This window comes from Labrus mixtus, unplaced genomic scaffold (assembly GCF_963584025.1).
Source record: "Labrus mixtus unplaced genomic scaffold, fLabMix1.1 SCAFFOLD_27, whole genome shotgun sequence".
NCBI classification, from domain to species: Eukaryota; Metazoa; Chordata; class Actinopteri; order Labriformes; family Labridae; genus Labrus; species Labrus mixtus.
This window is the reverse complement of record NW_026870316.1, coordinates 1,302,562-1,314,746: the sequence shown is the minus strand read 5'-3', so window position 1 is coordinate 1,314,746 and position 12,185 is coordinate 1,302,562.

Genomic DNA, 12,185 nt, shown 5'->3' with positions numbered 1-12,185 from the left:
TCAAAAAAGGTGAAAATTTTCATGAAATATTTGGGCTTCAAAAAAGTTGAAAATTTTCATGAAGTATTTCGGCTAGAAAAAAGTTGAAAATTTTCATGAAGTATTTCAGATTCAAAAAAGGTGAAAATTTTCACGACAGGATTTCGGCTTCAAAAAAGTTAAACATTTTCATGCAGTATTTCAGCTTCAAAAAAGTTGAAAATTTTCACGACAGGATTTCGGCTTCAAAAAAGTTGAAAATTTTCATGAAGTATTTCAGATTCAAAAAAGTTGAAAATTTTCACGACAGGATTTCGGCTTTAAAAAAGTCGACCATTTTCATGAAGTATTTCAGCTTCAAAAAAGTTGAACATTTTCATGAAAAGATTTCGGCTTCAAAAAAGTCGAAAATTTTCATGAAAGAATTTCAGCTTCAAAACAGTTGAACATTTTCGTGAAGTATTTCGGATTCAAAAAAGTTGAAAATTTTCACGACAGGATTTCGGCTTCAAAAAAGTCGACCATTTTCATGAAGTATTTCAGATTCAAAAAAGTTGAACATTTTCATGAAAAGATTTCGGCTTCAAAAAAGTTGAAAATTTTAATGGAAAGATTTCGGCTTCAAAAAAGTTGAAAATTTTCATGAAGTATTTCGGATTCAAAAAAGTTGAAAATTTTCACGACAGGATTTCGGCTTCAAAAAAGTTGAACATTTTCATGACAGTATTTCGGCTTCAAAAAAGTTGAAAATTTTCATGAAGTATTTCGGATTCAAAAAAGTTGAAAATGTTCATGAAAAGATTTCGGCTTTAAAAAAGTCGACCATTTTCATGAAGTATTTCAGATTCAAAAAAGTTGAACATTTTCATGAAAAGATTTCGGCTTCAAAAAAGTTGAAAATTTTAATGGAAAGATTTCGGCTTCAAAAAAGTTGAAAATTTTCATGAAGTATGTCGGATTCAAAAAAGTTGAACATTTTCATGAAGTATTTCAGCTTCAAAAAAGTTGAACATTTTCATGACAGGATTTCGGATTTAAAAAAGTCGAACATTTTTATGACAGTATTTCGGCGTTAAAAAAGTCGAAAATTTAAATGAAGTATTTCAGCTTCAAAAAAGTTGAACATTTTCATGACAGTATTTCGGCTAGAAAAAAGGTGAAAATTTTCACGACAGGATTTCGGCTTTAAAAAAGTCGGACATTTTCAAGCAGTATTTCAGCTTCAAAAAAGTTGAAAATTTTCATGAAAAGATTTCGTTTTCAAAAAAGTTGAACATTTTCATGACAGTATTTCGGCTTCAAAAAAGTTGAAAATGTTCATGAAGTATTTGGGCTTCAAAAAAGTTAAAAATTTTCATGAAGTATATCGGATTCAAAAAAGTTGAAAATTTTCACGACAGGATTTCGGCTTTAAAAAAGTCGAACATTTTCATGCAGTATTTCAGCTTCAAAAAAGTTGAACATTTTCATGAAAAGATTTCGGCTTCAAAAAATTGAAAATTTTCACGACAGGATTTCGGCTTTAAAAAAGTCGAACATTTTCATGCAGTATTTCAGCTTCAAAAAAGTTGAAAATTTTCAGGAAAATATTTCAGTTTTAAAAAAGTTGAACATTTTCATGAAGTATTTTATCTTCAAAAAGTTGAACATTTTCATGACAGTATTTCGGCTTTAAAAAAGTCGACCATTTTCATGAAGTATTTCAGCTTCAAAAAAGTTGAACATTTTCCTGAAAAGATTTCGGCTTCAAAAAAGTTGAAAATTTTCATGACAGTATTTCGGCAAGAAAAAAGGTGAAAATTTTCACGACAGGATTTCGGCTTTAAAAAAGTCGGACATTTTCAAGCAGTATTTCAGCTTCAAAAAAGTTGAAAATTTTCATGAAAAGATTTCGTTTCCAAAAAAGTTAAACATTTTCATGACAGTATTTCGGCTTCAAAAAAGTTGAACATTTTCACGACAGGATTTCGGCTTCTAAAAAGTTGAACATTTTCATGAAGTATTTCAACTTCAAAAAAGTTGAACATTTTCATGAAAAGATTTCGGCTTCAAAAAAGTTGAAAATTTTCACGACAGGATTTCGGCTTTAAAAAAGTCGAACATTTTCATGAAGTATTTCTGCTTCAAAAAAGTTGAAAATTTTCATGAAGTATTTCGGATTCAAAAAAGTTGAAAATGTTCATGAAAAGATATCGGCTTCAAAAAAGTCGACCATTTTCATGAAGTATTTCAAATTCAAAAAAGTTGAACATTTTCATGAAAAGATTTCGGCTTCAAAAAAGTTGAAAATTTTAATGGAAAGATTTCGGCTTCAAAAAAGTTAAAAATTTTCATGAAGTATGTCGGATTCAAAAAAGTTGAACATTTTCATGAAGTATTTCAGCTTCAAAAAAGTTGAACATTTTCATGACAGGATTTCGGATTCAAAAAAGTCGAACATTTTTATGACAGTATTTCGGCGTTAAAAAAGTCGAAAATTTTCATGAAGTATTTCAGCTTCAAAAAAGTTGAACATTTTCATGACAGTATTTCGGCTAGAAAAAAGGTGAAAATTTTCACGACAGGATTTCGGCTTTAAAAAAGTCGGACATTTTCAAGCAGTATTTCAGCTTCAAAAAAGTTGAAAATTTTCATGAAAAGATTTCGTTTTCAAAAAAGTTGAACATTTTCATGACAGTATTTCGGCTTCAAAAAAGTTGAAAATGTTCATGAAGTATTTGGGCTTCAAAAAAGTTAAAAATTTTCATGAAGTATATCGGATTCAAAAAAGTTGAAAATTTTCACGACAGGATTTCGGCTTTAAAAAAGTCGAACATTTTCATGCAGTATTTCAGCTTCAAAAAAGTTGAACATTTTCATGAAAAGATTTCGGCTTCAAAAAATTGAAAATCTTCACGACAGGATTTCGGCTTTAAAAAAGTCGAACATTTTCATGCAGTATATCAGCTTCAAAAAAGTTGAAAATTTTCAGGAAAATATTTCAGTTTCAAAAAAGTTGAACATTTTCATGAAGTATTTTATCTTCAAAAAGTTGAACATTTTCATGAAGTATATCGGATTAAAAAAGTTGAAAATTTTCACGACAGGATTTCGGCTTTAAAAAAGTTGAACATTTTCATGAAAAGATTTCGGCTTCAAAAAAGTTGAAAATTTTCATGAAGTATTTGGGATTCAAAAAAGTTGAAAATTTTCATGAAAAGATTTCGGCTTCAAAAAAGTTGAACATATTCACGACACGATTTCGGCTTCAAAAAAGTTGAACATTTTCATGAAGTATTTCAGCTTCAAAAAAGTTGAACATTTTCACGACAGGATTTCAACTTCAAAAAAGTTGAACATTTTCATGAAGTATTTCAGCTTCAAAAGGATTTCAGCTTCAAAAAAGTCCAAAATTTTCATGAAGTATTTCGGCTTCAAAAAAGTTAAAAATTTTCATGAAGTATATCGGATTCAAAAAAGTTGAAAATTTTCACGACAGGATTTCAGCTTCAAAAAAGTTGAAAATTTTCATGAAAAGATTTCGGCTTTAAAAAAGTTGAAAATTTTCATGAAGTATCTGGGCTTCAAAAAAGTTGAAAATTTTCATGAAAAGATTTCGGCTTCAAAAAAGTTGAACATTTTCACGACAGGATTTCGGCTTCAAAAAAGTTGAACATTTTCATGAAGTATTTCAGCTTCAAAAAAGTTGAACATTTTCACGACAGGATTTCAACTTCAAAAAAGTTGAACATTTTCATGAAGTATTTCAGCTTCAAAAGGATTTCAGCTTTAAAAAAGTCCAAAATTTTCATGAAGTATTTCGGCTTCAAAAAAGTTGAAAATTTTCATGAAAAGATTTCGGCTTCAAAAAAGTTGAAAATTATCATGAAAAGATTTCGGCTTCAAAAAAGTTGAAACTTTTCATGAAGTATTTCGGATTCAAAGAAGTTGAAAATTTTCACGACAGTATTTCGGCTTTAAAAAAGTCGAACATTTTCATAGAGTATTTCTGCTTCAAAAAAGTTGAAAATTTTCATGAAGTATTTCAGCTTCAAAAAAGTTGAAAATTTTCATGAAAAGATTTCGGCTTCAAAAAAGTTGAAAATTTTCATGAAAAGATTTCGGATTCAAAAAAGTTGAAAATTTTCACGTAAGTATTTCGGCTTCAAAAAAGTTGAACATTTTCACGACAGGATTTCGGCTTCAAAAAAGTTGAACATTTTCATGAAGTATTTCAACTTCAAAAAAGTTGAACATTTTCATGAAAAGATTTCGGCTTCAAAAAAGTTGAAAATTTTCACGACAGGATTTCGGCTTTAAAAAAGTCGAACATTTTCATGAAGTATTTCTGCTTCAAAAAAGTTGAAAATTTTCATGAAGTATTTGGGCTTCAAAAAAGTTGAAAATTTTCATGAAAAGATTTCGGCTTCAAAAAAGTTGAAAATTTTCATGAAGTATTTGGGCTTCAAAAAAGTTGAAAATTTTCATGAAAAGATTTCGGCTTCAAAAAAGTTGAACATTTTCACGACAGGATTTCGGCTTCAAAAAAGTTGAACATTTTCATGAAGTATTTCAGCTTCAAAAAAGTTGAACATTTTCATGAAAAGATTTCGTCTTCAAAAAAGTTGAAAATTTTCATGAAGTATTTCGGCTTCAAAAAAGTCGAAAATTTTCATGAAAGAATTTCAGCTTCAAAACAGTTGAACATTTTCGTGAAAAGATTTCGGCTTCAAAAAAGTTGAAAATTTTCATGAAGTATTTCGGCTAGAAAAAAGTTGAAAATTTTCATGAAGAAATTCGGCTTCAAAAAAGGTGAAAATTTTCATGAAATATTTGGGCTTCAAAAAAGTTGAAAATTTTCATGAAGTATTTCGGCTTCAAAAAAGTTGAAAATTTTCATGAAGTATTTCGGATTCAAAAAAGGTGAAAATTTTCATGAAATATTTCGGCTTTAAAAAAGTCGACCATTTTCATGAAGTATTTCAGCTTCAAAAAAGTTGAACATTTTCATGAAAAGATTTCGGCTTCAAAAAAGTTGAAAGTTTTCATGACGTATTTGGGCTTCAAAAAAGTTCAAAATTTTCATGAAGTATTTCGGATTCAAAAAAGGTGAAAATTTTCATGAAATATTTCAGCTTCAAAAAAGTTGAACATTTTCATGAAAAGATTTCGGCTTCAAAAAAGTTGAACATTTTCATGAAGTATTTCGGATTAAAAAAGTTGAAAATTTTCACGACAGGATTTCGGTTTTAAAAAAGTCGACCATTTTCATGAAGTATTTCTGATTCAAAAAAGTTGAACATTTTCATGAAAACATTTAGGCTTCAAAAAAGTTGAAAATTTTCATGAAGTATTTCGGATTCAAAAAAGTTGAAAATTTTCATGAAAAGATTTCGGCTTCAAAAAAGTTGAAAATTTTCATGAAGTATTTGGGCTTCAAAAAAGTTGAAAATTTTCATGAAAAGATTTCGGCTTCAAAAAAGTTGAACATTTTCACGACAGGATTTCGGCTTCAAAAAAGTTGAACATTTTCATGAAGTATTTCAGCTTCGAAAAAGTTTAACATTTTCACGACTGGATTTCAACTTCAAAAAAGTTGAACATTTTCATGAAGTATTTCAGCTTCAAAAGGATTTCAGCTTTAAAAAAGTCCAAAATTTTCATGAAGTATTTCGGCTTCAAAAAAGTTAAAAATTTTCATGAAGTATATCGGATTCAAAAAAGTTGAAAATTTTCACGACAGGATTTCAGCTTCAAAAAAGTTAAAAATTTTCATGAAAAGATTTCGGCTTCAAAAAAGTTGAAAATTTTCATGAAGTATTTGGGCTTCAAAAAAGTTGAAAATTTTCATGAAAAGATTTCGGCTTCAAAAAAGTTGAACATTTTCACGACAGGATTTCAACTTCAAAAAAGTTGAACATTTTCATGAAGTATTTCAGCTTCAAAAGGATTTCAGCTTTAAAAAAGTCCAAAATTTTCATGAAGTATTTCGGCTTCAAAAAAGTTGAAAATTTTCATGAAAAGATTTCGGCTTCAAAAAAGTTGATAATTATCATGAAAAGATTTCGGCTTCAAAAAAGTTGAAAATTTTCATGAAGTATTTCGGATTCAAAGAAGTTGAAAATTTTCACGACAGTATTTCGGCTTTAAAAAAGTCGAACATTTTCATGGAGTATTTCTGCTTCAAAAAAGTTGAAAATTTTCATGAAGTATTTCAGCTTCAAAAAAGTTGAAAATTTTCATGAAAAGATTTTGGCTTCAAAAAAGTTGAAAATTTTCATGAAAAGATTTCGGATTCAAAAAAGTTGAAATTTTTCACGTAAGTATTTCGGCTTCAAAAAAGTTGAACATTTTCACGACAGGATTTCGGCTTCAAAAAAGTTGAACATTTTCATGAAAAGATTTCGGCTTCAAAAAATTGAAAATTTTCACGACAGGATTTCGGCTTTAAAAAAGTCGAACATTTTCATGCAGTATTTCAGCTTCAAAAAAGTTGAAAATTTTCAGGAAAATATTTCAGTTTCAAAAAAGTTGAACATTTTCATGAAGTATTTTATCTTCAAAAAGTTGAACATTTTCATGACAGGATTTCGGCTTCAAAAAAGTTGAACATTTTCATGAAGTATTTCAGATTCAAAAAAGTTGAACATTTTCATGACAGTATTTCGGCTTTAAAAAAGTCGACCATTTTCATGAAGTATTTCAGTTTCAAAAAAGTTGAACATTTTCCTGAAAAGATTTCGGCTTCAAAAAAGTTGAAAATTTTCATGACAGTATTTCGGCAAGAAAAAAGGTGAAAATTTTCACGACAGGATTTCGGCTTTAAAATAGTCGGACATTTTCAAGCAGTATTTCAGCTTCAAAAAAGTTGAAAATTTTCATGAAAAGATTTCGTTTCCAAAAAAGTTGAACATTTTCATGACAGTATTTCGGCTTCAAAAAAGTTGAAAATGTTCATGAAGTATTTGGGCTTCAAAAAAGTTAAAAATTTTCATGAAGTATATCGGATTAAAAAAGTTGAAAATTTTCACGACAGGATTTCGGCTTTAAAAAAGTTGAACATTTTCATGAAAAGATTTCGGCTTCAAAAAAGTTGAAAATTTTCATGAAGTATTTGGGCTTCAAAAAAGTTGAAAATTTTCATGAAAAGATTTCGGCTTCAAAAAAGTTGAACATTTTCACGACAGGATTTCGGCTTCAAAAAAGTTGAACATTTTCATGAAGTATTTCAGCTTCAAAAAAGTTGAACATTTTCACGACAGGATTTCAACTTCAAAAAAGTTGAACATTTTCATGAAGTATTTCAGCTTCAAAAGGATTTCAGCTTCAAAAAAGTTAAAAATTTTCATGAAGTATATCGGATTCAAAAAAGTTGAAAATTTTCACGACAGGATTTCAGCTTCAAAAAAGTTGAAAATTTTCATGAAAAGATTTCGGCTTCAAAAAAGTTGAAAATTTTCATGAAGTATTTGGGCTTCAAAAAAGTTGAAAATTTTCATGAAAAGATTTCGGCTTCAAAAAAGTTGAACATTTTCACGACAGGATTTCGGCTTCAAAAAAGTTGAACATTTTCATGAAGTATTTCAGCTTCAAAAAAGTTGAACATTTTCACGAGAGGATTTCAACTTCAAAAAAGTTGAACATTTTCATGAAGTATTTCAGCTTCAAAAGGATGTCAGCTTTAAAAAAGTCCAAAATTTTCATGAAGTATTTCGGCTTCAAAAAAGTTGAAAATTTTCATGAAAAGATTTCGGCTTCAAAAAAGTTGAAAATTATCATGAAAAGATTTCGGCTTCAAAAAAGTTGAAAATTTTCATGAAGTATTTCGGATTCAAAGAAGTTGAAAATTTTCACGACAGTATTTCGGCTTTAAAAAAGTTGATCATTTTCACGACAGGATTTCGGCTTCAAAAAAGTTGAACATTTTCATGAAGTATTTCAGCTTCAAAAAAGTTGAACATTTTCACGACAGGATTTCAACTTCAAAAAAGTTGAACATTTTCATGAAGTATTTCAGCTTCAAAAGGATTTCGGCTTCAAAAAAGTTAAAAATTTTCATGAAGTATATCGGATTCAAAAAAGTTGAAAATTTTCACGACAGGATTTCAGCTTCAAAAAAGTTGAACATTTTCACGACAGGATTTCGGCTTCAAAAAAGTTGAACATTTTCATGAAGTATTTCAGCTTCAAAAAAGTTGAACATTTTCACGACAGGATTTCAACTTCAAAAAAGTTGAACATTTTCATGAAGTATTTCAGCTTCAAAAGGATTTCAGCTTTAAAAAAGTTAAAAATTTTCATGAAAAGATTTCGGCTTCAAAAAAGTTGAAAATTTTCATGAAGTATTTCGGATTCAAAAAAGTTGAAAATTTTCATGAAAAGATTTCGGCTTCAAAAAAGTTGAAAATTTTCATGAAGTATTTGGGCTTCAAAAAAGTTGAAAATTTTCATGGAAAGATTTCGGCTTCAAAAAAGTTGAACATTTTCACGACAGGATTTCGGCTTCAAAAAAGTTGAACATTTTCATGAAGTATTTCAGCTTCAAAAAAGTTTAACATTTTCACGACTGGATTTCAACTTCAAAAAAGTTGAACATTTTCATGAAGTATTTCAGCTTCAAAAGGATTTCAGCTTTAAAAAAGTCCAAAATTTTCATGAAGTATTTCGGCTTCAAAAAAGTTAAAAATTTTCATGAAGTATATCGGATTCAAAAAAGTTGAAAATTTTCACGACAGGATTTCAGCTTCAAAAAAGTTAAAAATTTTCATGAAAAGATTTCGGCTTCAAAAAAGTTGAAAATTTTCATGAAGTATTTGGGCTTCAAAAAAGTTGAAAATTTTCATGAAAAGATTTCGGCTTCAAAAAAGTTGAACATTTTCACGACAGGATTTCAACTTCAAAAAAGTTGAACATTTTCATGAAGTATTTCAGCTTCAAAAGGATTTCAGCTTTAAAAAAGTCCAAAATTTTCATGAAGTATTTCGGCTTCAAAAAAGTTGAAAATTTTCATGAAAAGATTTCGGCTTCAAAAAAGTTGATAATTATCATGAAAAGATTTCGGCTTCAAAAAAGTTGAAAATTTTCATGAAGTATTTCGGATTCAAAGAAGTTGAAAATTTTCACGACAGTATTTCGGCTTTAAAAAAGTCGAACATTTTCATGGAGTATTTCTGCTTCAAAAAAGTTGAAAATTTTCATGAAGTATTTCAGCTTCAAAAAAGTTGAAAATTTTCATGAAAAGATTTCAACTTCAAAAAAGTTGAACATTTTCATGAAAAGATTTCGGCTTCAAAAAAGTTGAAAATTTTCACGACAGGATTTCGGCTTTAAAAAAGTCGAACATTTTCACGACAGGATTTCGGCTTCAAAAAAGTTGAACATTTTCATGAAGTATTTCAGCTTCAAAAAAGTTGAACATTTTCATGAAAAGATTTCGTCTTCAAAAAAGTTGAAAATTTTCATGAAGTATTTCGGCTAGAAAAAAGTTGAAAATTTTCATGAAGAAATTCGGCTTCAAAAAAGGTGAAAATTTTCATGAAATATTTGGGCTTCAAAAAAGTTGAAAATTTTCATGAAGTATTTCGGCTTCAAAAAAGTTGAAAATTTTCATGAAGTATTTCGGATTCAAAAAAGGTGAAAATTTTCATGAAATATTTCGGCTTTAAAAAAGTCGACCATTTTCATGAAGTATTTCAGCTTCAAAAAAGTTGAACATTTTCATGAAAAGATTTCGGCTTCAAAAAAGTTGAAAATTTTCATGAAGTATTTGGGCTTCAAAAAAGTTGAAAATTTTCATGAAAAGATTTCGGCTTCAAAAAAGTTGAACATTTTCACGACAGGATTTCGGCTTCAAAAAAGTTGAACATTTTCATGAAGTATTTCAGCTTCAAAAAAGTTGAACATTTTCATGAAAAGATTTCGTCTTCAAAAAAGTTGAAAATTTTCATGAAGTATTTCGGCTTCAAAAAAGTCGAAAATTTTCATGAAAGAATTTCAGCTTCAAAACAGTTGAACATTTTCGTGAAAAGATTTCGGCTTCAAAAAAGTTGAAAATTTTCATGAAGTATTTCGGCTAGAAAAAAGTTGAAAATTTTCATGAAGAAATTCGGCTTCAAAAAAGGTGAAAATTTTCATGAAATATTTGGGCTTCAAAAAAGTTGAAAATTTTCATGAAGTATTTCGGCTTCAAAAAAGTTGAAAATTTTCATGAAGTATTTCGGATTCAAAAAAGGTGAAAATTTTCATGAAATATTTCGGCTTTAAAAAAGTCGACCATTTTCATGAAGTATTTCAGCTTCAAAAAAGTTGAACATTTTCATGAAAAGATTTCGGCTTCAAAAAAGTTGAAAATTTTCATGAAGTATTTGGGCTTCAAAAAAGTTCAAAATTTTCATGAAGTATTTCGGATTCAAAAAAGGTGAAAATTTTCATGAAATATTTCAGCTTCAAAAAAGTTGAACATTTTCATGAAGTATTTCATCTTCAAAAAAGTTGAACATTTTCATGAAAAGATTTCGGCTTCAAAAAAGTTGAACATTTTCATGAAGTATTTCGGATTAAAAAAGTTGAAAATTTTCACGACAGGATTTCGGTTTTAAAAAAGTCGACCATTTTCATGAAGTATTTCTGATTCAAAAAAGTTGAACATTTTCATGAAAACATTTAGGCTTCAAAAAAGTTGAAAATTTTCATGAAGTATATCGGATTCAAAAAAGTTGAAAATTTTCACGACAGGATTTCAGCTTCAAAAAAGTTGAAAATTTTCATGAAAAGATTTGGGCTTCAAAAAAGTTGAAAATTTTCATGAAGTATTTGGGCTTCAAAAAAGTTGAAAATTTTCATGAAAAGATTTCGGCTTCAAAAAAGTTGAACATTTTCACGACAGGATTTCGGCTTCAAAAAAGTTGAACATTTTCATGAAGTATTTCAGCTTCAAAAAAGTTGAACATTTTCACGACAGGATTTCAACTTCAAAAAAGTTGAACATTTTCATGAAGTATTTCAGCTTCAAAAGGATTTCAGCTTTAAAAAAGTCCAAAATTTTCATGAAGTATTTCGGCTTCAAAAAAGTTGATAATTGTCATGAAAAGATTTCGGCTTCAAAAAAGTTGAAAATTTTCATGAAGTATTTCGGATTCAAAGAAGTTGAAAATTTTCACGACAGTATTTCGGCTTTAAAAAAGTCGAACATTTTCATGGAGTATTTCTGCTTCAAAAAAGTTGAAAATTTTCACGTAAGTATTTCGGCTTCAAAAAAGTTGAACATTTTCACGACAGGATTTCGGCTTCAAAAAAGTTGAACATTTTCATGAAGTATTTCAGCTTCAAAAAAGTTGAACATTTTCATGAAAAGATTTCGGCTTCAAAAAAGTTGAAAATTTTCATGAAGTATTTCGTCTTCAAAAAAGTCGAAAATTTTCATGAAAGAATTTCAGCTTCAAAACAATTGAACATTTTCGTGAAAAGATTTCGGCTTCAAAAAAGTTGAAAATTTTCATGAAGTATTTCGGCTAGAAAAAAGTTGAAAATTTTCATGAAGAAATTCGGCTTCAAAAAAGGTGAAAATTTTCATGAAATATTTGGGCTTCAAAAAAGTTGAAAATTTTCATGAAGTATTTGGGCTTCAAAAAAGTTGAAAATTTTCATGAAGTATTTCGGATTCAAAAAAGGTGAAAATTTTCATGAAATATTTCAGCTTCAAAAAAGTTGAACATTTTCATGAAAAGATTTCGGCTTCAAAAAAGTTGAAAATTTTCATGAAGTATTTGGGCTTCAAAAAAGTTCAAAATTTTCATGAAGTATTTCGGATTCAAAAAAGGTGAAAATTTTCATGAAATATTTCAGCTTCAAAAAAGTTGAACATTTTCATGAAAAGATTTCGGCTTCAAAAAAGTTGAACATTTTCATGAAGTATTTCGGATTAAAAAAGTTGAAAATTTTCACGACAGGATTTCGGTTTTAAAAAAGTCGGACATTTTCAAGCAGTATTTCAGCTTCAAAAAAGTTGAAAATTTTCATGAAAAGATTTCGTTTTCAAAAAAGTTGAACATTTTCATGACAGTATTTCGGCTTTAAAAAAGTCGAACATTTTCATGACAGTATTTCGGCGTCAAAAAAGTTGAACATTTTCATGAAGTATTTCAGCTTCAAAAAAGTTGAACATTTTCATGACAGTATTTCGGCTAGAAAAAAGGTGAAAATTTTCACGACAGGATTTCGGCTTTAAA